This window comes from Dermochelys coriacea, chromosome 1 (assembly GCF_009764565.3).
Source record: "Dermochelys coriacea isolate rDerCor1 chromosome 1, rDerCor1.pri.v4, whole genome shotgun sequence".
NCBI classification, from domain to species: domain Eukaryota; kingdom Metazoa; phylum Chordata; order Testudines; family Dermochelyidae; genus Dermochelys; species Dermochelys coriacea.
Window position 1 is genome coordinate 80,318,851 of NC_050068.2, and position 27,269 is coordinate 80,346,119.

Below are 27,269 nucleotides of genomic sequence, written 5' to 3' on the forward strand. Positions count from 1 at the left end.
AGGTTAAGGAGCTGCTCCAGATGCAAGAAGCCACGCCCCCTCATCTCTGTTGGACATGCTCCCAGTGCTGGGAGCATTCAAAAATGAGCAGCCTAGATCAGTCTGGGCTCTCTGAGGAGGAGAATAGTTGGATACAGCAGCCTCCTGCAGAGAAGCCACCTGGACTTCAAGCTGCTGGGACCGAGCCTCATAGCCAAGCCACTGGAAGCCCTTGTGGGAGGCAAGGGTAACAACTTGCTGTGGCCAGAGGAAGGACTTCCAGAGATGAACCTGTGAGGAAGCCAGGAGAGATGCCAAGACAGAGCCATGACACCAATGGATGTACAGGAAACAGGGGTAGGAAGTGACCTAGGAAGTGTGAGTGAGGATACCAGACAGTAGGCCATGTATAGGGCCTACTGCTTTGAAGGGCCCTGGATCAGAACCCAGTAGAGTAGGATGGGCCTGAGTTCCCCTATCCACCCTCCTTGGAATTGTAGTTGCTAGGCAGAGAAACCTTGACTCTCACCATTGGGAGACATTCTTGGACCTGCAGCCGCTAGGCAAAGTAGCCCTGAACACTTGGCCACTAGGTGATAGTGCTGGCTTGGAGCACATTGGCACACCCTGACACAGCCCCTTGTGCTGAGGCAGGCAGGACCAAGTAAATTCAAACCATATCTGACAGGTATCTGTTTAACTTGTACTTAAAAACTTCCAATGATGGGTATTCCACAACTTCCCTTGGAAGCCTATTCCAGAGCTTAATTACCCTTATAGTTAGAACGTGTTTCCTAATATCTTAAATCTTTCTTGCTGCAGGTTAAGTCCATTACTTCTTGTCCTACTTTCAGTGATCATGGAAAACAATTGATCACCATCCTCTTTATATAGACTGTTATCAGGTTCCCCCTCAGCCTTCTTTTTTCAAGACTAAACATGCCTATTTTTTTTAACTTTTCCTCACAGGTCACATTTTCTAAACCTTCTATCATTTTTGTTGTTCATTTTTGGATTCTCTCCAGTTTGCCCATGTGGCACCCAGAACTGGGCAAAGTACTTCAGCTGATGCCTCACCAGCACCGAGGAGACTTCCCATGTCTTAAAAATGACATTCCAAGGGCTTATTCCTTCACTCTCCCACTTCCCTGGTCCTTCTTGCATGAACAGAGAGCAACAATACCCAAAGTCCAAAGGTGCAAACAATTCGATGTTTATTGGGGTGAACTTCCAGCAGGCTTAAATCCAAGTTCCTTTTTCCTTATTTTTGAATCCCAACTTACTTCCTGTTTGCCCCAAATTTATATAGTCTATACCTTAACCAATCATTCTACTGAAATTTACCTAACCAATCCTAACATATTGTAACATGATTAGCTAACCAATTATATCCCACCACCTTAATTAGTTTACACCCAGCAAAATTATACAGCAGACAGAAACAATCACAGAACCAGACAGAGACCATGCAAATAAACAATAGCAAAGTGGGAACTGTAATGACAAAACAATACAGAAGTGAGGATTTCACAACTACATCTATAAAGACATAAGGGTTTCCCAGCTGTGTCTATTGATAAGTGAGTTCTTACCAAACAGAGAACTATCAAACTAAATTTCCTTTTACATCTTCTAGGCTCTTCCCTTTCTCTAGAGATGATAGATTGGATCATTCCTAACAGCCCCAGATGAGTCATATTGAAATAAGGCAGTTTGGAATGTGAGGATGTGACTGGTCGCTTCCCAGTTTATGGCTGCCTCTGCTGCTTGGCCAAAGGCATTAGCCTAAGAACAGGGCCTCAGACTGTCACAGTGAGAGAGGCTCTTACACATATTCTTTCTTTTATACTTCTATAACTAGCTAAATGATAAACATATACCTACATTCTTAAAGTATAGGCCTTTACAGACAGGCCTGAATAGCTCTATCCTAATACTCCTGTTAATATGCCCCAGAATAATATTAGTCTTTTTAGCAACTCATATTCAATTTGTGATCAACTATAACCTCCAGACCCTCTTTTAGCAGTATGCCCAATTATTCCTTTTTTGTAGTTGTGTATTTGATTTTTCCTTCCTAAGTGAAGTACTTTGCACTTATCTTTATTGAATTAAGACCAATTCTCCAATGTTTCAAGCTCACTTTGAATTCTAATCCTGTCCTCCAAAGCTCTTGCAACCCCTCCCAACTCAGTGTCATCCACAAATTTCATAAGTATATTCTCCATTCCATTATCCAAGTCATTAACAAAAACATTGAATGGAACCAGACCTAGCACTGCCCATTGTGGAACCCCACTAGACCCATTCTCCCTATTTGACAGCAAACCACTGATAACTGCTCTTTCAGTACGGTCTTTTAATCAGTTGTGCACCCACCTTATAGTAATTTCATCTAGAACGCATTCCCCTCGTTTGCCTATGTGAATGTCATGTGGGACTGGATCAAAAGCTTCACTAAACTCAAGATATATTATATTTACTGCTTCTTCCCTATTCACTAGGCCAGTAACCTATCAAAGAAGGAAATTAGATTGGTTCTAGCTATTCTGTATAACCCTATTATTCTCTGGGTGCTTACAAACTGATTGTTTAGTAATTTATTCCAGTATCTTTCTAGGTATCCAAGTTAGGCTGACTGGTCTATAATTCCCCAGATCCTCTTTGTTCTCTGTTTTAAAGAGAGGTACTATGTTTGCCTTTCTCTAGCCCTCTGGAATCTCACGCATCTTCCATGAGGTCTCAAAAATAATTGCTTATGGTGTGCTGAGATTGCTTCAGCTAGTTCTTTAAGTACCCTATGATGAATTTCATCAAGCCTGGTCAATTTGAATACAGTTAACTAATCTAAATATTCTTTAACCTGTTCTTTCCCTATTATAGCTTGCATGTCCTCCCCCTTGTTAATATTAATTGTTTGAGTATCTGGTCACCATTAACCCTTTAGTGAAATCTGAAGCAAAATAGACATTAAACATCTCTCAGAGTAGCAGCCGTGTTAGTCTGTATTCGCAAAAAGAAAAGGAGTACTTGTGGCACCTTAGACTAACAAATTTATTTGAGCATAAGCTTTTGTGAGCTACTGCTCACTTCATCTCAGCCTTATTATTAATAGTTCTCCTTCCCTGCTAAGTAGAGAACCAACACGTCCTTTTTCTTTCTCTTCCTCCTACTATATTAAAAGAACCTCTTCTTGTTGTCTTTTATGTCCCTTGCTTGATGTAACTCATTTTGTGCCTGAGCCTTTCTGATTTTGTGTCTATATGCTTGTTATTCTTTTGTAGTCTTAGTAATTCATCTATGTTTCCACTTTTTGGACCATTCAGAATTTATCACGCTAGCCATAAACAGAGAAATGCTGATCACAAGGCCTTGTGACTTCAGCCAAAAATGTAATAAGCAAATACATGGTTAGAATATATTCAAAATATAGTACCCTTTGAATATTTCAGTCAGCTTAGTTGCCTTATTTAAAAGAAGACAACAGAAATAGAAAAGGGAAATGGAAAATTATTAGAATAATTGGTTATAGGTGTAGCAGTGCAGGATGGGGACTTCTAGATGAGGAAAGAGTTAAAAGATTAAGAGTATTACATTTTAAAAGGAGAAAAGCAATAGGAGATGTGTGTGTGTCTATCTATCTATCAATGATTATTACAAAGAAATCAATTTTCTTTCTCCTGTTTTACAATTTCACATAACTCATGAAGAAGAGTGCACTCAAATAAAATGCAACAAATGTAAAATAGATTAGATGGATTGGTTTCCAGTGTAAAGTTAACCTCCAGAACTCAGTGAGATAACCCAAAGAGGCACCTTCCATGTCTTCAAAGGGCGATCTCCCCAAACAGAATCCTCACCATACGTAAAAAAAGGCATAAGCCAATTACTATCAGTGCTGGGGGAGGGGCGTTCCTGAACTGAGAAATGGGCAGAAGTGGGGGTGAGACACACAGTTAATTACTTAGAGTTTTGTGGAGAAGCGAGAAGCTAGAAGCTTGTGTAATTTGATCTCAGTTGGGTCTCCCAGCAAGAACTCCTGCAGCTAGGGCCCAAATCTCCATACTCCATACTCCCATACTCCATACTTTGGAATAGTTGACAACACTGCCAGACCCACACTTGCCTCTCCCACACAGCTCTCACCTCTGCTCCTCCTGCAGCTCCAGGGGCTCTTCATACCTCCGAGACCTTTTGTTACAGGGATGGGAAGGAGCAGACAGAAGTCTGATCCATTGTTCACAGGAGGGGGTAGCAGGGAGGGACTAGAACCACCCTGAGCAGATGAGCTGTTTCTACTTCCTACTGTGAGAATGGTGTCTGTTGCTTTTCCCCACTCCCATCCAAAAACTCCTCTCAGCTCCTGAGGGGAGGTGTCAGGTTAAGGATTTCCAGAGTTGGGAGAAGGATCCCAGACCCCAGCCATGCGCCTCTCCACAAACACCAACCCCTCCCTCCTACAGGGGGCCAGAATTAAACCCCTGGAACAAGCACCACACTTAACAAGAGAACAACACTTTTATCTAACCCACGTAAAGCTAGGAGTAGACCAAGGTCAGGATCTCAAGCAGGGATTACACAGGCAACTCCCTTGTCCCTGATACAGCACACAGCCCTCCCCCTGTCCCCCACCTAGCTGGTCACACACACTCTCTGCCCCAACCCCTATGTAATTCCCTCACTTTGGGTCAGTCCAACCTGTCTGTGCATGCTGATGCTGGTGTTTGATGTGAGCTCAGGATCGTGGGTTCTATTTAGGGTTACCACATTTAAAATGCAAAAAACCCAGCACCCCCACACACTGCTGCAACCACAACCACAAGGCAAATCTACAAGCCACCCTCCCCCTTCAGCCATTTATAGTATCTAGAGCAGGGGTGGGGAAACTTTTTTGTATCAGGGGCCATTGATATACTGAAAAAATCAAAGGCGGGCCACACACGTTCAACTCACCTGCCCAGGGGGCACGGAGGCTCAGGGCTTCCCCCTGCAGTGGGGCAAGCCAGCACTTGTGGCTCCAGACCCGTGGGGGAGCACCAAGACTCCGCCTCCCCTCCTCCGGCAGGTGAGTTGAACATATGTGGCCTGCAGGCCAGATGAAAATGAGCAAGGGCCATAAGTTCCCCATCCCGATCTAGAGAGTACCCTCTCTCACACACATGCACAGTGTACTTATGTGTTGGTGGGCAGACAGCTGCTATATTTTCAACAGTTTTGATCTGTTATCACTTAAATTGTGAAAGTGGGAACACTGCAGAATGTTTAGCTGGACACATAAACTTTTAACATTAGGTATTCCAGTGTATTATGGTAATAATGCAAATCTTTATACTCATGCAAAAAATGGCAGATTAAATTATTTTTCTGGCAACTGGCAAATCCATCAAAAAAACAGCCAGTCCAGTCAAATACCAGCCAGGTGGTAACCCTAGTTTGGTCTCAGCTCTCATGTCTGCTCCAGTGCATTTATAAGATCCTCTTTTTTGCGAGAAGCTGGCTCTCCAAGCAGTTCCCAGTTCTGCTTCTTTCCCTGCCGCAACTCAAGCTGCTGTTTGCTGCCTTGCTGCTTCTTTGTTCTGTCACGGAATCTTCCCAAGGTGGTGGGTGTACTGTCCTGCTCTGCCTGGTCTATTCATTCACTCAGACCCTCCCAGAGGGTCAGAGTTAATTGTATGTCCTTCTTTCTGAGTGGGACTCCATCAGATTTGTTCAGAGTAGCAGGCAGGACTGAAAGGGGGGAAGAAAAGGAGGGGCTTTCTGCCCAGCCCCACAGGAGGTATGAGAGACCTGCCTCTGATGCAGCCCTGATTTGCTGCTCTTCACCAGAGTAAGTGGGGAAGGCAGCTAATCAGAGGCATTCTCCCATTTACTGACAGCTGGTGCTTTTCTCTCATGGTGAGATTGGCTTCAGCTGATGAAATCGTGAGAGTTGGATCCGGGATCCAAAAAAGAGAAGTAAAACAGCATGCCAGCATAGCTTTTGATTGGACCATTCAGCTAGAAGCCTTGGAATTAATAATTTAATTCATTGGAAAAACCTGGGTTAAAAGGTACATCTTGCAGCTCTTTCTAGAAGTGGCCAGTATAGCAACTGGCCTGGCACTTGAGATGGAGGAGCACTGATTACAGGGGGAAAGAGTATGGAGGAAGCATCAAGAAGTCAGTCTATGTGCATATGGCTAGGAAGGCTAAGCTGCTGCTGGAGAAGCTCTGTAAATAGTTGCTTTAACAGAGAGCTAGTTTAGTTTAATTAAAAAGGAATTCTGGTTATTAACCAGCACGCAGTTGGTAAAACAGTCAACTTTGAGCTTAAGAGTATTTTTGCTGGGAAAGACAAGGTGTTGTGGCGGCTGGGTAAAGGGGAGCAGCCAGTCTTTGAATCTACAATTTGTTCAAATATAATCCACTTTGGTTTGTGTATGTAAGCAATCTGCTTAGGTCACAGGTTGCACATTCAGAGAGTATTTGGATTACTTATTTTTCATGTTTAACTGCACAAACACAGTGATAGTTCTCCTCTTTCCATCAAGTGTTCCCATTCATTTCACAAGTGGCTTGTGTCTACAAGAGTCTGAAATATCCATTATCTCACTATTCCTCTAAGTAGAAAGTGAAACAGCAAATGAGAATATAGGTTACAAGTTATTTAACATTGTAAACAACAGAAATGTCCACTGGAGGAATGATGAAAATGACCAGAATTTATATTCACATTGAACTACATAGGCAACATAGCAACACCATAGTTCAAGTTGCAGGGAAACTTGAATTTAAAATAGGAAAAAAGTTGAATTTAATCTCCAAATCTGTCAGAATAACCTCAGAGGATGATTGAATTTTCCATATTTTCTTAAGAAAAGTACGTATGCATTTTTGTAGCTGACACATTTTTAAATATTCCCTTTTGCCCTGACAGGCTCACTCTGTTTTCCTAAACAATCACCACAAACACCAATGTTCAGAACCACATGCACCCTTTTTCATAACATCTCGGATGCAAGCTACTTTTAAAATTATATACAAAAGGAGGCTATTCCTCTTAGTAATAATAACTTAACTAATGTCAGCCCAAGAAAAATCAACTAACTCTTCAGATCTGTCATCTATTTCCCTTTCCCAGTGTTATAGGGAGCAGCTGTCTGTAAGCAGAGATACAAGCTCCTAGAGCTAGATCCACAATGGGATTTAGGTGCCTGAATACAAAATACAGATTCTCAAAATCCCACCCAGCTGCTGCCTACCCCTGTTGGTGACTAAGTTTCTGCTGGTGGGCATGCACAAAGCCATCTCTGTCCTGACACCCAGCTCACATTTAAGTCCCAGCAGAATTCACAAGCTAGGTGTTTCCCTGCCTATCTCATCTGCTGGGCCTGATCCAGTAGGCAGGCTCAGAGGCCACCTACTGAACCTGACCCCACAGGAAATGAGTGGTAGTGTACCATTTTATCCATTAGCCCAGCAGTTGGTGCACACAGCCATGATTTGGGAAGCCTAGGTTCAAATCCCTCCTCTGCCTGATTTGGAGTGGGGATTTGAACCCAAGTCTCCCATATTCAAGCAGAGTGACTTAAACCACTGGGATAAAGGGCAATCTGGTGCATGTGCTTCTCAATGCCTCATGTTGAAGTTGTTCCTTTTTGTATAACCACTTAAATCGTCATTGAGCCAGAGAGAGCAAGAATAACTCTATAGCAATGGTTCCCAAACTTGTTCCGCCGCTTGTGCAGGAAAAGCCCCTGACGGGCCAGGCCGGTTTGTTTACCTGCCGCGTCCACAGGTTCGGCCAATCGCAGCTCCCAGTGACTGCAGTTCACTGCTCCAGGCCAATGAGAGCTGCTGGAAGTAGCGCGGGCCGAGGGACGTAGTGGCCGCCGCTTTCAGCCGAACCTGCAAACGCGGCAGGTAAACAAACCTGCCCGGCCCACAAGGGGCTTTCCCTGCACAAGCAGCGGCAACAAGTTTGGGAACAACTGCTCTATAGCATGGGCGGTGGGTATCAAAGGTCAGGGGAGGCTATGCCTCCCCAAACAGCCCTGTGTGGTCCTGCCCACCCCCAGATCCTGCCTGCTTCCCACTGGCACTCTGCAGCTCTTCCCCCATGGCCGGAGCCCCAGGCTGGGTCTGAGGCCAGCCTACGGCCAGGGACTCCAGGCGACTGGAGCCAGTGCTTTAGCCCTGTCATTAGGGAACTCTTGATATAGGGGAGATCTCACATCAGGAAGAGGAGAAAATTGAACTTGGGTCTCCCACATCTTCACTGAGTGCTCTGACCACTGAGCTATTGGGTAGAAGCAGAGCACTTCCTTTTCCTTGGTTTTGTGCAAGAAAGGACTGACTTAGGTTAGACACCTAAGTCTGGTAGAGGATTCACAAGTATGAATCCCAAATGGACTAAGATGTTTCCTGTTAGGTGCCTAATTCCCTTTGAGTGGCAAGGCTTAGATCTCACCCCTCTCCTCAGCATTTCCTGTTGGCTAGCTTAGACAGCTCTCCACTCAGCTTACTGGCTTTTGTGAGTTCCATTCTTAGGGGCCTAACTCTCCCCATGGATTGTCTAGGGACCTGGGTGCCTAACTCAGGGTGGTGGATTCCACTAGATAGCAGGACACTTCAATGTTAGGCATTGTAATGCTGAGGCTGAGTTTCCTTTATGGAGCTAGACCCTAGTCCCACACAATTTGGGCTGCAATTCTCTCCTCCTCCTCCAACTCTATCTCAACCTCTACTAATAGCAAGGGGCACCAAGAGCTTGAAACTCTGCTACACACGCCACTTCTCCATCTGATTAACTTTCTGTGGGACATTTATCTGCTTAGGTACTTATATGCCCACATCACCTCAGAATGCCACACAACTGGGATTTTATCCTAACACTACTGTGAGTTACAGAAGAATCCTTCCCATTTTACAGATGGGAAACTGAGATATGGTTTAAATAAAATGACATATCCAAGTTCACACAGGAAGTCTGTGTTTGACCCAGAAATTGAGCCTAGGAAAGAAAGGAGGGGCATAATTAGAAACCAGGAATATGCAGGAAGCATACTGAGCAGTGGTCACCATACTTCATTTACTTACACACACCAGTACAAGATCATGTACAGAACTAAATACAATGTAACTTCTGAAAGCTATAGCAACCCTATGTTAGTCACCAAAACAAATAGGCATGGGTGTTGTTCAAGGGTGCCCATTAGTTCCTCAGAATGAAGGTGGAAATATGAAGGCTGTGGGTGGTGGAAGAAAAAATAGCTGACCTTGAGAAGGGGAATTGATGAGTGCAGTATCAATGGGCAGGGGGTGGAGGGGAAAGCATGAGAAACAGATCCTCAGCTAATGATGAAATCAATGGAGCTATTCCTATTTAAACCTGCTGAGGTGTTTGGTGACTTAACTACTTATTTCCTTGGTTTTTATAGTTTGTATTGGTGGGATGCACAATGTAGCAGCATGGCACAGATACTCTAATGTGGTACTGCCTAATGTAGGGGGGTGCTCTATTGGTGTACAAGCAGTGGAGGTCTCCTACACCATCCCCCCACTCTCCTGTTAGCGTAGAGATAAGGCCAGGATTTCCCTATACTCCACAGATCTCTGGCTACCATTTTGGAGTTGTTGGAAAATGCTTAACTTACAGCAGTAACTCACATCTAGGGACAGTGCTGGCACATAACAGGTCTAAGGTCAGTGAATTGTAAAGGTTAGACTTATGCCATCTTTCCATTCCTTACATTGACCTGCACTGCATGCTCCTCAGACATAGCCAAAGATCTGGCCCCCCATCACTCTAAGCTTACTAATTTTTTGGTGTGGAATATATATTGGGATCTTAGAGGCCACTGACCATGTGACTATGGGCAAGATGCTTCAAACCTCAATGTCTCAATTTCCACGTCTGTCAAATGGGTATAATGACATTATGTAAAGAGCCGTGAGACTTATGGGCAAATATTATTATATAGCTATGCCCTAGGGAATCATTTGCTAAACTGGAAAAGCAGGGTGAAAAATGAACAATGTCTCGTGCTAAATTTTGGCAAAACCATTAGAAAAGCTCCCTTTCCTGAATCAACAACAGCTGCAAGTAAAGAGAAGAAAAGAACCAAAATGTCATCTAGCACACATTGAGCTTCTTTCTTCGCCACATCCACAGTCCAATAAATGTACACAATTTTTCAGAGGAACAGAGTAATTTTCATTGGTCAAGGATTGATGGTTTTAAAAGACTGGCAAAGCTACTGTCAGATAGTTCAAGGTTTTCATCAGAAAATTTTATATAATTTGTATATTTATATAGACAAATACAAAACTTGGGATCAAATTCACATCTTAAGTAAATGTAAAAAGTGATGGTGTAACTTACATCCCAAATGCGTAGAAGAACAAGGCTGGAGCAAGACAAGAAAGCACGAGTAAAAAGGTATAAGATAAAGTAGGGGAACTGTTTTCTATTTATCTAGGTTATGATAAGGTCATCCATCATATTTCTTTACCTTACACCATCTGACACTATCCCGGTGGTTGTTCTTCTAGCTACTATTATAATGTACCTAATTTTTCCAGTCTTATACATGTTGACTACACCATGACTACTCACGGAGCAGGATGCAAGTGAGGTTGACAGAATCGGGTTCTATATCTCTGTAATGTACCCATCACCATTAAATGGTCTACCCCTCCTTTTGTCCTTTCAATGTGTAAACTATATCAACTTGAAGTGACTCCACATTGTTTAACTTACATCATCACTTAATCTGCCTCCGAATTTAGTCCTTTATGAATAAGAATCTCCACAATCTTGAGTAAAAGCCTATCTTTTCAAATTTTCTGCAATTGCAAAAGGCACTAAAAATTTGACTTTTGTAGCCTTAAAACATTGGAGATTTTGTCTTTGATTTACATAATTGACTTTGAATCATCTGCAGTAATTTGAGTTACTTGGAAGAAATTATTCCAGACCCAAAAGGAAAACTCCAGTGTTTTCTTACCTAATGAAGGATACTAGATGATAATTATAAAGAATGAGGGCCATATCCTTAGCCCTGCTTAAATCTCCTTTGCTCTGCTCCTTGAGGTGCTAACTTAACCAGCCCTAAACCAGACCCTATATGCCCCACCCATTGCAGTGAAGGTGTATCAAGAATGGCAGGAGAGTGGAGCTGGGGCACAATAAGTGCCACTAATCCTGGTCATCAAGGCCATTATCTGTGAAGGCAAATTAAAACAGCTCTAAACTACTATTGCTGCCCTGGGTTGCCCAGAAATATTACCGAAGTAACAGATATATGTAAACCAGATTAGAAGAAAGAGAATAGAATTACATCCTGTCACAAACAGATATACTGCTGGCATTTAGAAAGGGCAGCTGGACTATGTACAATTGTTCTGGCTTCCTAGCCAAGCAGAAAGTGTTATCCATCTCTATAAAATATATAAATCTGTTTCAGTCAGTCATCTCTGCTGGGAGTTTTCCAGATTCCAATGTCTCAGTGGGGATGATTTTGAACAAAAAGAGCTAAGCTGTATTTCCTATTTATTTTGTGCTTCCTTGTATACATAGTTCTATATGTACTTTTCATCTGGAAGGGGAAAGCTTGGATGAGGCCAAAAATATAAGGAAAGATCTCAAGTCAAGCTCCATTGAATTTAATTTTGAACAAAATGTAGTTTGCTTTATTAGGAATTTTTAAAGTAAGTAAAGAAATGGTATTTGATTCCTTTTTTGAGTTGCTGCTGTTAGCGACAGAAAATAGAAAGGAATTTGGAGCTAAAGTGAGAGGTTTTTCATGTAAATCAGATGCAGGCAAGCTAGGCCCAAGTATGAAGCTGTGTGAACAAAAATCTGAAACGAGCACCAATCTAATTTTTACACTCTCAAATCAGATTGTATCTTGTGAATTGCTAGGGCTTAAGTGTGAGCTTTAATTAAGATGATTTGGAAATTTGTACTTAAATCTCTGGCTTCTCGTTTTTGTACTCTTTGCCTCCAATACATTCTACTTTACATGACATAGTGAATAACAGCACAGTAAAACATAGATTTTAAGGGATAAACTTGCTAGCCACATTTAAGAGTTTGATCGGCTTGGATTATAACTTTAAGATGTTTTCCTTTTTCAGGCATTTGTGTCATGGATACATGGACAGTGGAGCCATTTAACTAAAAGGGATAAACAAGCTTCAAAGAATATTTGGTCTGTGTTCAAAAACAAAACAGATTTTTGTGAGGGAGTCTTTTTGAAATATCCATGATGGGGGAGGAAGGCTCTAGAAAATGTCCACTTTCTTCAGAGCTACAAAGTCAATAACTAACCTATAATACAGGGATACTCATGCTATTAACATTTAAGGTCCAGATTTTCAAAAGTCCTCAGCACCCACAAGTGATAGAAGTTTTTTTAAAAGTGATGAGTACTTTCTAAAGTTATGGGGAGTCCTTATGGCACCTTAGAGACTAACAAATTTATTTGGGCATAAGCTTTCGTGGGCTAAAACCTATTTCGTCAGATGCATGGAGTGGAACATACAGTAGGGAGGTATAATACACAGCATATGAAAAGATGCGAATTGCCTTACCAAGTCGAAGGTCAGTGGTAGTGAGCCAATTCAATTAAGGTGGAAGTGGGCTATTCTCAACAGTTGACAAGAAGGGGTGGAAATCACGTTTGTAGTGCTAATGAGGCCAATGTAAACAAGGTGGCCCATTTCCATCTTGTCAACTGTTTGAAATGGGCCACCTTGTTTACGTTGGCCTCATTAGCACTACAAATGTGATTTCCACCCCTTCTTGTCAACTGTTGAGAATAGCCCACTTCCACCTTAATTGAATTGGCTCACTACCACTGACCTTCGACTTGGTAAGGCAATTCGCATCTTTTCATATGCTGTGTATTATACCTCCCTACTGTATGTTCCACTCCATGCATCTGACGAAATAGGTTTTAGCCCACGAAAGCTTATGACTAAATAAATGTGTTAGTCTCTAAGGTGCCACAAGGACTTGTAGCCTATATCAGCAAAAATAACAAACAGGGCTACCACTCTGAAACCTTTTTAAAATTATGTTCTCTAACCCTCCTTTTGAAATAAGTAGATTCCACCTACTAGCAGCCTCTCAGTTCCCAGAAAAATGTTGCTTATTATCCACAGGTTCCCAATAAGCAGATGACAAGTTTCCAGACTGCAGCCAGGGAAGGAAGTGCTGGGACATACATGGTATCTCTCCCTACAGCTCTGCAAACCTGCCTGCGACTGGGAGAAGAGGTGGAGAGGGGAGGCTGTAGGCAGGGTACAAGTAGGGAGGTTTGTAATGCTTCAGCCAGGGAAGCCATCTCCCAGCGCTTCCTTCCCTGGCTGCATCCCCACAAACCTGCCTGTGGCTGGTGCTTGCCATGTCCCAGCATTTCCTTCCGTGGTTCCAGGCCAGCAAATCTGCCTGTAGATGGTGCTCTGCACATCTCAGCACCTCCTTCCCTGGCTGCAGAACCTCTGGCAGGTTTGCGGGGCTGTAGCCAGGGAATGGAGCACTAGGCTGTGCCAAGCCTGGCCCTCAGTGCCAAGGCAGGGAGCAACCTGGAGAGCAGAGAGAGGTACTGTGAAGTCCAACTAGCCCTCTGCACCCAGATCCTCCTGGGAAGCCCTGGCATCCAGGCTGCAGCCTCCCCTCCCAGCCTCAGGCCAGGCTGCAGCCAAGGAAGGCACATCAAAACATTGTCAATAATCAGCATTTCTGTTGCCAGTTTCCACATCCCATTAACATTAAAGTCAAGGGGACAGGATTAGTTCACAGCAAAATGTTGCTATTAATCATAAATTGTTAATATCAGGTCTGTTATTAAGTGGAATTCACTGACCACTGAGGACTCAGCGTTGCGTGCAACTTAACACGTTTAAACCTAGTTTAGTTGGTCAGCATTGACACTTGGCTCCCCACTAGGTTCAAACCTGACCAGCAAATATGGGTTTCAAGGTATTAAACTGCAGCTATACCAGGACTTAAGTGATATTGCAAATGAGATTAGCTAACACAATTGTTTTAAACTATGATTTTTCCCTAGTCTAAATAAGGCCCATATGGCCTGCCAGCACACAAGCAACTATTGTCTATGGAGTCTTCAGAAATGCCTGTGGATTTTTTCACAATATTAAAAAATAAGATCTTCATAAAGCTCAAAACCCTTCAAAGATTCTTAAGGAGACTCCAGTAGTGAGGGGCCCATGAAAAGTTACATAATTTAAGCTATAGAGGAAAATGAAAACTCAGACTACCAGTCAACAAAGCTGAAATATTAAATGAGCTCAATCAAGTTATATTTATAGAAATGCATGATTGATATTTTATTCTATTGCTATAGAACAGCAATAGAGAACAAAAAGCCAGTATTTGAGCCTTTGTCAAAGACCACGGAGGTGCCAGACATTGGCTTTTCATTCTGCTTGCTCTGTTCAAATGGAACAAAATAGAGTTTGTGCAGTTTTGTAAGAATATGTTTTGCCAGGTCAGATTTGGTGCAGTTTAGGAACTATGTGTGTAACACTGTTTGAAAAAGCTCTAGAAGAAAATAAAATTAAAGTATTGGTCTTTCTTCCTATTATGGCCATAGTTAGAGTAGCTGTCTGAAAAGGGAGATCTGTAATATATTTTCATAGACAAATGATAAAGGAAACAAAAAGCAGAAATAAGAAGGGAAAATACACAGTACATTCTGTATTCTGTCATTTGCATCTGATTTACATGTAGCAATAGTGGTAACAGTGTTTTTAGATTCTGTGTTCTTTGTATAGAAAATGTTCTGCAGCTGAACTGCAAACAATTTTATATAGCAGCAAAATAAAATTGGGCTACAATCTTTCGTGTGTGTGTGCGTGTGTTCCTGAGCAAGACAACTATACTTAAAGACTTTAAAATGATTTACCAGTATCACTGCAGAAATTAGATTAGTGCCCGTAGCCTTTGTTCCCTGGATTACTCAAATAGCAATAGAGATCTCCAGACAACGCTGAGCCTCTGTATTTACTAGGGAAGTAACGGCCCTCTCTTTGTCCATGTTTTGCTATATACTGTTAATGAGAAGCTTAGTAATTTAATATGCTGACCTTGTCAGAATGTATCAAACAGAACAAAAACTAGCTACAGAAATCATCATTAAAGATGGAGAGGGAATTGAAGTTTATAATAGGGCATTGGCTGGTTGCACAAGAGGGGGGGAAGCAGCATAACCCCTCCCCACGCCAAAACAGGAAATCACAAGGCATTTTTTTCTCCCTTCCTCCTCGCTTTATTCAAGGGAATCTGTTGGTGAGGGAGACAGGAAAGTCACATTTATGCTTGAGAAAGAGGCAGTGCTACGACATGAAAATTCTGAAGAGAACACACTTGCTGATGTAAAAGATTTCAGTCCTTCATGCATGATCAGTCCAAAGAAAATATTTGACAATCATGTTACAAAGCATAATATAAGATGTAATGTTCACTGGAGACATACAGTAGTGGAGACTCTCTCAAAAGCTTTTTCACTCAGCATGTAAAGTAGGCTAGAACTGGTCTGAGCATAAGACACAATGTTTTAAACACCTCAGGGATATAGTCTCACCTCAATAAACATGAAGTTTCAGCACATTTTATTATTAGTGATTATATATCAGTTTCTATATCACCTTTCACATCAAAGTCTATATACCATAAAGATCCCTAAATATTTATAATTTTAAAGCAAGACATTTTTGCATTAGTAAAAATATTATATGAGGAAAAGTTTTAAAAAGTGGGTATGCTTAGTCTTGGAAAAAGAAGAATGAGGTAGGCCTTGATAACAGTCTTCAAATACATAAAGGGCTATTATAAAGAGAATGGTGATCAGTTGTTCTCCCTGTCCACCCAGGGCACAAAAAGTAATCAGCTTAACCTGCTGCAAGGGAAATTTAGGTTAGATGATAGGAAAAGCTTTCTAATTATATGGACGGTTAAGTATTGGAATATATTATCAAGGGGATGGACTAAATGAATTCTTGAGGTCCCTTCCAGTCCTACCTTTTTATGATTCACAAAATAATATACAGATTTAATTAGTGCATCCAACGAAGTGGGTATTCACCCACGAAAGCTTATGCTCCAATACATCTGTTAGTCTATAAGGTGCCACAGGACTCTTTGCCACTTTTACAGATCCAGACTAACACAGCTACCCCTCTGATACTTGATTTCAAGAATTGTTGTTTTGATTAAAAGAGCTGGGTATCTTGGGGGAGAGTGGGTGGGAATGGCTGTATAAACATTTGTTAGAATCTGGTGTGGAGAAAAGACATACATATCTGGTAGCTATTGAAATATATTTCTGGATTTGTCAAAATTCTATTTTTCACTAGACCCACAAAAGGTCATCACGGTTTCAAGGCATCTCTTTTTTTATTTGACATTCCAGAAGAAACACACACATGAGGTATTATTACTGGGGGATTTTAAATTCCCAGATATCTGTTGGAAGACTATTGCAGCAAAATACAATACGTCATGCAAATTTGTAGTGTGTGTAGGGACAGCTTTCTGATTCAAAAAGTTGAGGAAACAACTAGGGGGTCATCCATTTGGGCTCTGGTTTTGACCAATTGGGATGAATTAGTTGCATTAGTGAAGGTGGTCAGGAACTTGGGAGAAAGTGATCATGATCTGATTCAATTCAAGATCCTTTGGAAAGGAGGACATGAGAACAGCAAAAGAAGGACACTGGACTTCAAAAAGGAGGATTTCAGCTGACTCAGAGAAATAGCAGGCAAGGTCCCATGGAAAGACCAATTAGGAAGAAAAGGAGTGGAAGGAGGCTGGCAGTTCTTAAAAGATGTAATACTAGAAGTCCAACATCAAGCTATTCCGATGAAGAGGAAAGATAAGAAGAGCCACAAGAGGCCAATGTGGCTGCACAAGAAGCTTTTTAGCTATCTAGAAACCAAAAGGGATACATACAGGAAATGGAAAGAGGAGTATGTCACCAAGGAAGTATACATGGGAATAGCATGTGTATGCAGGGACAAAATCAGGAGAGCCAAGACAAAGAATAGTTACAGCTGGCAAGAAATGTTAGAGACAAGAAGAAGGAATTCTTCAAATAAGTCAGGCAAAAAGAAAGATCAAGTACAGTATGGTCCACTGCTCAATAGAGAAGATGAGTTGGTAACAGAGAGGATAGGAAGGCATAGCTGCCTCAATGCCTACTTTACTTCAGTCTTCTTGCAAAAAATAACATGTGACTGGATAACTAGTGAAGTTACTATAGACAATAAAGGTGAAGGGATACAGATCAGGGTAAGTAAAGAACACATCAGAGATCGTCTGTCGAATTTGAATGAATTCAAATCAGTGGGTCCAGATGCTATTCACCCCAGAGTGCTGAAGAGTTAGCTAAAGACATCTCAGAGCCACTGGCAATAATATTTACAAACTCATGGATGACAGGAGAATTCACATAAGACTGTAACGCACTGCCCATCTTTAAACAAGGGGAAAAGGAGGAGTCTGGGAACTATCGACCAATCAGCCTGACTTCGATACCTGGAAAGCTACTATAACAATGTATAAAACACTCCATTTGCGAATACCTGGAGGATGAAGGCGTAATCACTAGCAGCCAGCATGGATTTACCAAGAACAAATCATGCCAAACCAGCTTGATGTCCTTTTTTCATAGGATAACTAATTTGGTGGATGGGGGAATGCAGTGGACATAATATACTGGACTTCAGCAAGGCTTTTGACACAAACCCATATGACATTCTGATAAATAAGCTGCAGAAATGTAGGCTTGGAAGAACTACCCTTACGTGGTTACATAATTGGTTAAACAACCGCTAACAAAGAGTAACTATTAATGGAATTATGTCGGATTGGAGGGAGGAGCGGGATTTCACAGGGGTCTGTTCTGGGTCCGGTGTTGTTTAACATCTTAATTAATGACCTGGATGTAAGTATAGAGAGCGCACTGATCAAGTTTGCAGATGACACAGAGCTGGGGGGTGGGGGAGGAGGTTGCCAGTAGTTTGGAGGATAGAGCTAAAAGTCTGAAGTATCTCAATAAATTGGAGAACTGAGCTATAGAAACAAAATTAAATTCAACAAAAATAAATGAGGTGCTACACTTAAGGAGGAAAAACCAAATCATAAATACAGAATGGGGAAAACTGGCTTGCTAGCAGCACTGTTGAGAAGGATCTGGGAGTTGTGGTGAATCACAACCTCAACATGAGTCAGCATGAGATGTTGTTGCAAAAAAAGCAAATGGAATTTTAGGTTGCATTAACAGAGGCATAGCATGCAAGTCACGGGAGGTGATAGTACATCTCTACTCAGCACTGGTTAGGCCTCAGCTGGAGTACTGTGTCCAGTTTGGGTCACCAATGTATAGAAAGGATGTAGAGAAACTGAAAAGGATCCAGAGGCGAGCGACAAAGATGATCAGTGGGATAGAACACAAGCCATATAAGCAAAAGCTGAAGGAACTGAATATGTTTAGTTTGGAAAAGTGGAGATTAAGGGGGGATGTGATAGCAGACTTCAGATACTTGAAAGGCTGCCATAAAAAAGATGGAGAAAAGTTGTTCTCTTTCTCCACAGAGGACAGGACAAGAGGCTATGGATTCAAACTACAGCATAGCAGATTAGATTAAATCTCAGGAAAAACTTCCCAACTGTAAGAACAGTTGGACAATGGAACAAACTGCCTAGGGAGGTTGTGGAAGCTTCTTCACTGGAGGTTTTCAAAAGGAGGCTGTATAGCCATCTGTCTTGGATGGTTTAGACACAACAAATCCTGCGTCTTGGCAGGGGGTTAGACCAAATGACCATTGCAGTCTCTTCTAACCCTATGCTTCTAGGATTCTAAGAAATACACACTGACAATGAATCAGTAGCTCTGATTTCCAAACTTTTGGGATATTGTATGATTTCAAACCTATTCCTTCCAGACCCCATCATGCATAAGACATTGGAATGGCAGAGAGAGAAATAGATATTTCTAAGAAAATTGTAGAACAAAAAACACCATATTATCGCTGAAGAACTGAGTCACCAGAGAATTCACATCAGTCACCAGAGAATTCACCAATTCAGCTGCTTATGGTTCAACAGATCAGAATAACACTGCCAACCTCATAGGTGAAACTTTGTCATAAATGTCCTGCTTTAAGGATGTGGCCTTAATATATATATTAGAATTGGAAAAAAAGTACACAGAAGGACAATAAAAATGATTAGGAGTATGGATCCCTCTGAAACATCTGGCACAGGCCACTGTCAAAAGGCAGGATACTGGGCTAGATGGATCACTGGTCTGATTCAGTATGGCTGTTCATATTATGAAAGGTCTTTTTCTAACTTCGTTAACTGTCGAAATGCAGCAAAAAAATTACTAAAAAATTTAATCAGAAGATCTACTCCTGATAAAATTGGTTGAGGAAAAATATTAAACACAACCTGTTATCATTGGATGTAGCAGCATCATGAGACCCTTCGTGGATGAGACTGATTAAGGTACTCACAAGAAACGGGTAACAACTTCAGCTGGTTCTAAACCTAACTGAATAGCCGTGTGAACCTAGAAAAAATGGTACTCACCACAGCATGAGTGAAAGGCGAAAGACTGTTCAGGAAAGTCCTAAACCTATTGAACAAGAGTTTAAATCTTTATGATTTCATAATCCAAACGACTCAATTGGACAAATCCTCCTCAAGGTCATAAGATAACCAGCTGTTCATGGAAAAGGAGATGAGGATATTACTGGGTATGATTTTGAGTGAGAGGATTTTCTGGAGTTTTTCAAGTATTATTTACCTCAGCCCCAGCTGACAATCTGTTATCTCCATGTGATTATTCTGTTGTTGGCTGGCAGAGTTAATTTATTTTGTAATAATATTTATTCTGCTGGATAGTTATTGTAAGTCAGTATGCAGGGTTCCCAGTGCCTTTGCATTATGACTGTATGTGTTGTGACGGGGTGTACCAGGCTTTTGTGACCCCCTGCTAGAGTCCTTGTGGTCCTACAATGCCCCAGAAAAAGAGCAGTGAAAGTGAGTCCTCCAGGTCTGCCTAGAAAAGCTGTATGGAAGCATCCAATCAGAGCCCAGCAGGCTCAGATAAAAGGAGCTGCAGGGCCTGAGCAAATCAATCCTTTGTTAGGACTAGAGGATCTATCAAGGGTGCTCCTTGCAAGTCACAGGAGCTTGAGAGAGAACCAGTAAAAGAGTTCTGGTGGTATTTTGGCATTCAGCGAGGAGGAAGAGACTCTGAGAACTTTAATTGTGAGGGGAAGGTGAAGAGAAGGGGGCTATGTAGGAAAAGGCCCAGGAAATAGTAGCAGCAGCAAACTGGAGGGAGGAATAGGTGGCTGCAGTGTATAGGGTCCCTAGGTTGGTACCCAGAGTAGTGGGCAGGCCTTGGTCCCCCTGCCAGACAGTGCTGGAGTGGCTGAAGCCCTGGAAAGGGGACATGGCTAGTTTAAAAGCCCAAGAAAAGGGGCTAGATAAAAGGGCCCCGAGACAGGGCTGAAGACCCTGGTGAGGGCAAACAACCCATTCTGGCTTGACTCTCTACAAAAAGCCCAAGAAAGGGGCTAGACTCCCAAGGGCCCAGATACAGGGCTGAAGACACTAACAAGGGCACACCAATTGTCCTTGCTGGACCTTTCTAATCCCGGAAGGGGTTGGTTCGTTCGGTCATTCATTCGTATTGACTGTACGATTTTGCCAGAAGGCTGAGCTACTGAAGACCTCCCTAATGAGGCTGACCGCCTACAAGGGGGCATTGGGAGCAAGAAAAGGCCTGCAGTACCAGATGCAGCAGCAGGAGGCGCTCAAGAGATGAGTGGCACCTGGCACAGCTTTGTTTTTAATGTTAAATCTAAATAAATGTGGACAGGTGGTGAAACCAATGACTCATCTTGACCTAGAACTAAGGCTAAGATTTTGTCAGATATTTTTAGCAAAAGTCACAGACAGGTCATGGACAATAATGAAAAAATCATGGAAGCCCGTGACTTGTCCCTGGCCTTTACTAAAAATATTCATGATTAAATGAGGATCTGGGCAGCTGCAGGTGGACTAGGAGCTCCAGGGGCCCCCACCACCCATGGGGGCTCAGAGCTCTAAAGACTCCTTCTGCTGGCAGCTCGAAGCTTCGGGGATAGCCACTCCACTGGCCCCCTGGGAGCTGTGGGGGGCTCCTCTTGCCTGGGGCTCTGGGGGGTACCCCACAGCTCCCTGCCTTCTCAGGTGGCAGGGAACCATGCAGCTCCCAGCCAGCGCTGGCTGAAGTACAGAATCCATGACCTCCGTGACTAAATCACAGCCTTACCTATAACTATTGTTAAATGCTAATTTTGTTTATGCAGAAAAAAGGAGAGGGGCAGAGGTTAAATCTGTAGTGAGACTCCAAGCAGGAGGAACCTGGGAAAGGTCTCATATGTTATGAAGTAGCATGTAAATTTCAGGAATAACATTATTATGTTTCATACTCAGTACTACGAGAAAGTGATTGGGATTCATTGCCATTGTCAAATGGGTGGTTGGGCAAGTTTTGGTTTGTGGGGGAAGGAGGAAGATGTGCTGTCCACCCAATGGAGGGGCAGGACCCTGTATCATCTCCTGCAGGGCTCTTTTGAACAGATCTTTCTAAATTTAGATGTATTCTTTCCCATAACTCATGCCTTAAAGCACACCACAGCTGATGAAACTCTATAGTACATGATCATAGAATCATAGAATATCAGGGTTGGAAGTGACCTCAGGAAGTCGTCTAGTCCAACCCCCTTCTCAAAGCAGAATCAATCCCCAAGTTTTGCCCCAGATCCCTAAATGGCCCCCTCAAGGACTGAACTCACAACCCTGGGTTTAGCAGGCCAATGCTCAACCCACTGAGCTATCCCTCTCTCCCCAAATGTTTAAATGGTTCTGCATTTTCAGAAGTCATGATGCAATCTGAGTTGCTTGTTCCCAGGAAGCACCAGAATGCAGCTTTAATTTGAGGAAAAGTGGTCTAGCTTAGCATGGCGAACCTTGCTCATGCCACTACTGGATTGGGTATAAGAGCTGCTGGACTTCTCCTTGCAGACAGAAACCTTCCTGCCTGTTGCACTTTAAGTGACAGAAGTGTGGGGGGACTGCTAAAACCTGTGCAAAATGTTCATTTCAGGTAATGGTAGAGTCTAGATAGTTCTTATTTCCGTCAGACTGGATGCCTAATCCTATTGAAAATTGGTTCAAGAATGGGTTTAAAGGTTTAAACAGTATTTTTAAACTGTGTATATCGTCCATTTCAATTTTGATCAGTTTGACAGCGTGAATGGAAATCTATTAGCTTATGACAGAGTGTATACCAGGCTTATGCTGCCCCTGCAGGAGGGCCTACCTGGGCCCAGCAGGTGAGATAAAAAGGGGCTGGCGGCTTCTTCCAAGGGCAGTTCTAGGTGGAACTGGGACATGAAGAAAGGATCTTCCCTCTCTTAATCCAAGATGCCTGGACCAATCAGGACTTAACACTGATTGCACATTTTGATTATACCAATGAAGGATTGTGGTTTAGTGTTATGGAATTTAAAGTTGAGGGGTCCATCTTGAATTAAGTATCAATTTATTACTGTAAAATTAAGGCAAGCTTGCTTTGTGAGTATGTAGCAAAGCTGTTTTGGAGTCCACTGGAAATGAGTTGGTGAGTCTAGCAGAGGTGAGTCCACAAAAAGTCTCCATCACATCTGACACCCTTCCTGACAATTGCAGCAGTTACTCCAGGAACTGAATGACTATGGGCAGAGAATTGCCCTCTTGCTTGTTGTGCTGTTTCCTCCAGGTCAGGACAGAGGCACACTGCTTCCATCTGTACTGTATCCGTTCTATGGATTAAAAAGTTTGCTAATCTGTCATTTAAACTCCCATAAAACACTCTTAAAAAAAGAGTAGAGGTCAAATAAAGGGAGAGATGTCCAACAAACCAGGGTAGTGTTAGCAAAGGTAAGATAGCTCATCAAAACAAATGGCCAGGGAGGAAATTGAGATAAATCAGAAACTGAATGCAAACTTCAAAAGGGAATTTAAACATGAATCCGATTCCATAAGTACCAAAGCATCTGTGGTTTTAAGAGCCTTAAATGTGAATAAGAATTTGAACTTAATTGTCAGCTTCAGAGGTAACCATGTAAACTCCTGAATGGAAGGCTAATATGGGAATTGGGGAGACTGTAACAAGTTAAACAAGCAGCAGCATTTTTAGTGGCTCCTGGGCAGAACAGAAAAATCTGAAAGGCTAGGCAAGATGATCATTATAATAAAGGTGAGGGGAAAAAACTACAGTGAAAAACAAACAGGTAATATTTGATGTTAGACTCATGGAGGATACAAAATCTGGCAATTGTTACTAATGAGTGGCAAATGAAAAGTCAGCATAAAAAATATACTAACATTGTCACAAATTGGATGATGTCATGTAGGAAGACTAGAACTTTAAAGTTAGACAACTGGGGAAAAAACCATGAGCCTAAATCCACATTTAGACTTCTAACTACCATTTTAGAAATCTATGTCCAAAATTTAGATCCTCAGAACCCCTGCTTAGCAGCCTCCTAACCCTGTACACACACAGTCCATAGATAGCTGAGATTCCTTTTGTGCCTAAATTTCTGTTGGTGCACATGTGCATTGCTACATAAATCCTAACATTGCGGAGGTGCCTGGTGCATAAGCCCCAGCAGGATTCGCAAGCTATGTTCCCCCACCTCTCCTGTGGCATCCAAACCAGCTCGAAGGCACTCTTTTGCAATCTCTCCATTTGAAGCTGTTCCACTTTGTATTAATAAACATATTTATTAGAACAGGGAATTGGATATCCAACCTTCCAGGTGAGTGCCCTCACCAATGGGCTAATGAGTCATTGTAATTTTTTCTCTGGCCTAGTGAATTTATACAAATCTTTTCTCCCCCTCAGGCCAAGGGAGGACTTGAAACAGAGGTCAACCACTTCCAAGGTGAGTATCCGAACCACAGGGCTAAAAGTTATGAGGGTGCTCCTTCCCTTCCTACACTGACTTCTTGCTAAAATGGCATAGGTGCCTCCTTGCAGCCAGGACTTAGGCACTTATCTGCAAGAGAGGGGCTGGGCTTAGTACACACCTCTCAACGTGGCATCACCTATTTTAGGCAACGAGCTGCCTACCATGCTGGCTTTCGTGAATCCCATTCGGAGGCACCTGTCTCTCCCCATTCATGGTATGAGGAGCCTAGGTGCCAAATTCAGGCTTTGTGACTCCAATGATTTTTTTTTCTAGACACCAAAGAGTTTCTTTGTGAATCTGGCCCTAGGTGCCTTATTCCAGGGCAGGGGGACGCACCTCCCTTCACTTAGGATTCATAGCAATGAATCTTCTCCTGGAATTAGTCATCTAATCCAGGTCAGTTGTTTGTCTCAAAGCTGAGGAGGTTCCCCCACTCCCATACCCAATAACCCAGTGGTTGGACCACTCAACCATAACATAGAGATTCAGGTTCAAACTCGCACTCTGCCCAAGTACAAGGAGGGACTTGAACTTGTGTCTCCAACCGCACAGATGAGTGCCCTGAGTAATTGGATAGTGTGGTGGGCATCTCGGTCTCTCCTGTTAAAGCTGGATTCAGTGCCCTGCTCTGGTCCCTTCTTTTAAAAAATTATTTAATCACAGTAGACCAGCTTCAACAGGAGAAACTGAGCAGTCCCACCTCAGACTATCATCTAGTTCAGAGGTTAAAGCATTCATACTAGAACTGGCAGGGCTCTCTTCAAATCCCTTCAAAACCTGGAGGTCTCCCCTCATCCCATGTGAGTACCCTAACCACTGAGCTAAAGGTTATGAGGGAGGTTCTTCCCTCCCCCACTCTGTTTTGTGTAAGCTCATCTATAAGGACCAATCTGGTAGGCGAGCTCTGAGCACACACACACGGAGAGAGAGAATGTGCTCATTTTCCGTGTGTGTATAATATTTACACACACACGCACTTCTGGAAAATGAGCTAAATATATGTCACCAGCACAGAAACAGTACTAGAACCATTACATGACTTAAAGCAGCAGTAGACTCTAAATATGAAGAAAACAGACCCAGAACAAAAGCTTGAAGCATGCCCATTGCTAAATTGAAAAATCAAGATTAATGCTTACCACAAAGAGCTTGAAAGGACTGGTAGACAGCTATGAGTCAAACCACTTGACTCGGTGAGTCTGAATAACTGTATGCATATCTCTGACAGTAATGGGAGCTGCATGTGTAAATCTCCATGAAGATACCTTGATAGCAGCTACATTTAAACATAAGTATTCAAGAAAGGTACAATACAAATCACTTATCTTTTCCTGTTGTATAAACAATTTTTCTATAAATGTGCTTCAGTTGCTTCAACAAATCGCCACATGATAGTCACTTTGAAGTGACTATTTCACTTTAGAGTATCTAAGCAACTAAAATTAATCTTGTGGCTTGTTGTGACTGAAACCGCAGATGACTAGACTATTGTTTTGAGTGTCTGAGCGAGAATTCTAGTTCCCGATAATAGGTTTCCACTCTATTTTGAAATAGACTGCAACAAAGATAATGAAAATGAGATCTGCAATGACAGATAATTGCAATGCTACAGTAAAGGTCTCTACCATACAAGATTAAACACTTCAAATACATGGGAGAAGCATACAGAAACCCCGGCTGGCAAATGACTTTTGTATGTGCCCTTCTACACACAGTTTTAGAAGAAGCTAAACATTAATTACTATGAAGGATATTCAATGTGCAAGGTTTGAGATTTAAAATTTGCTTGATAATTTCTAAAGAAAAAGAAACAAAAATAATGTAAGGCTACAGTGGCTTCTGGAGATAAAGAGCTTATATAGAGTCAAATCATCATCACAGTGTGAAGTTTAATTTACTGCCTTGAAAATGTAACATGCACTTTATTTTTCACTGTCTTCATTCTCTTCTGCAATTATGCTAGTGTTTTTGTAAATAAATTTATACTATTGCTACAGCATATTAAGCTGCAATAAACCTCACAAAACCAAATTCCTCTGCTTACCACAAAACATGATCTAAAGAGAAAGATGTTAACCAGCCAAAGAGTAGAAGTATGTGCTGTGAATAGCAATTACAAACAAAGGAATGGCTGTAGCACATATCAGTAAAAGGCTTTCTTACTTTATTATCCTTAGCAAGCCACTTTGAAAATACTCTAGCCTGTCTTGCAGATATGATGTTTATAATGTTCCACCAAAGGTGCTACAGTGTTTGACACCAAAAACAATCTTTAAAATCATTTGAAGGAGAAAGATGTAATTCCCAGGTCAACTAATTAACAGATGAAATTAATAACAAAACTTGAGAAAATACCTATATACCCAAACTTGGATTCAAAATGCAAACTGAACCTGACCAGAACCTTACATAGAAGTTTGAAAATATTTAGATTTCTACAATTTTAGAACTGGTTTTCTTATAATATTATGTATGAAGTTGAATCAGTGAGCAGTATTACTGATGAATTATCCATCTTTACTGTGAATAGGCAACTAGACAAATTACTACTGGCGTTCAGCCATTAGGGAAACAGGAAAGTTCTACAAATTCAGAGCAATAACTTCATTCATAAGGTAGGACTTTGCCCAATGTAGGGCCATATTCAGAGCATAAGCGGGCAGAGTTCTAATTCAGTGAAGTCAATGGAGTTGCATCTGCTTATGCTAAGGCTGAATGTTCCCCTTAATCCCCTTAACATTTAAAGTTATGGGGACATCATCAGTCACCTAAATTTTCAGCTTGCCCTCTATCTATGAATAGTCTGTTTGCTTTTGTGTGTAGAATAGAGCTGGATGGAAAATGGGAGGAGGAATTCCCACAAAACTTTGACTTTTACATGAAAAAATTGAAAACTGAAAATTTTGGGCCAAAAAGTGACATTTCCTCTTGTATGTGGGATTAAAGTTTAATTGTTGAGGGAAAGGGAGAAAAAACATTGAGAGGCAAGTCAAAGGTGGGTAATGAAGCATTTTGTTCTCTAGGTCACATATCTTTTAAACAAGAAAAGAAAGAGTCAACAAAATGAAAACTGATGTAAATCTGATTTATAATTATATTATTCATTCCAACATGAAAATTGCTTACAAATTTAAATTTTCTTTGAATCAGCTGAACTATTAAGTTTTCAATATAGCTTTGAAACATTATTCCACCACTCACAACAGCAAAAATATGAGGGGCTTCTGAAAGTTAATTTACACAGTGTTTGGGGCAGAGACAGA

General features: G+C 41.8%; 1 long non-coding RNA gene across 1 annotated transcript; it reads right to left on the bottom strand.

The window, feature by feature from the left end:
- Positions 1 to 1,618: 1,618 nt before the first annotated feature.
- LOC122457970 lies at positions 1,619 to 18,287 on the bottom strand. Its single transcript, XR_006277766.1, has 3 exons — positions 18,087 to 18,287; positions 15,300 to 15,306; positions 1,619 to 1,629 (listed from the first exon to the last, which is right to left on the bottom strand). It is a non-coding gene; the product is annotated as an uncharacterized LOC122457970 (long non-coding RNA).
- Between the last annotated feature and the right edge of the window lie 8,982 nt (positions 18,288 to 27,269).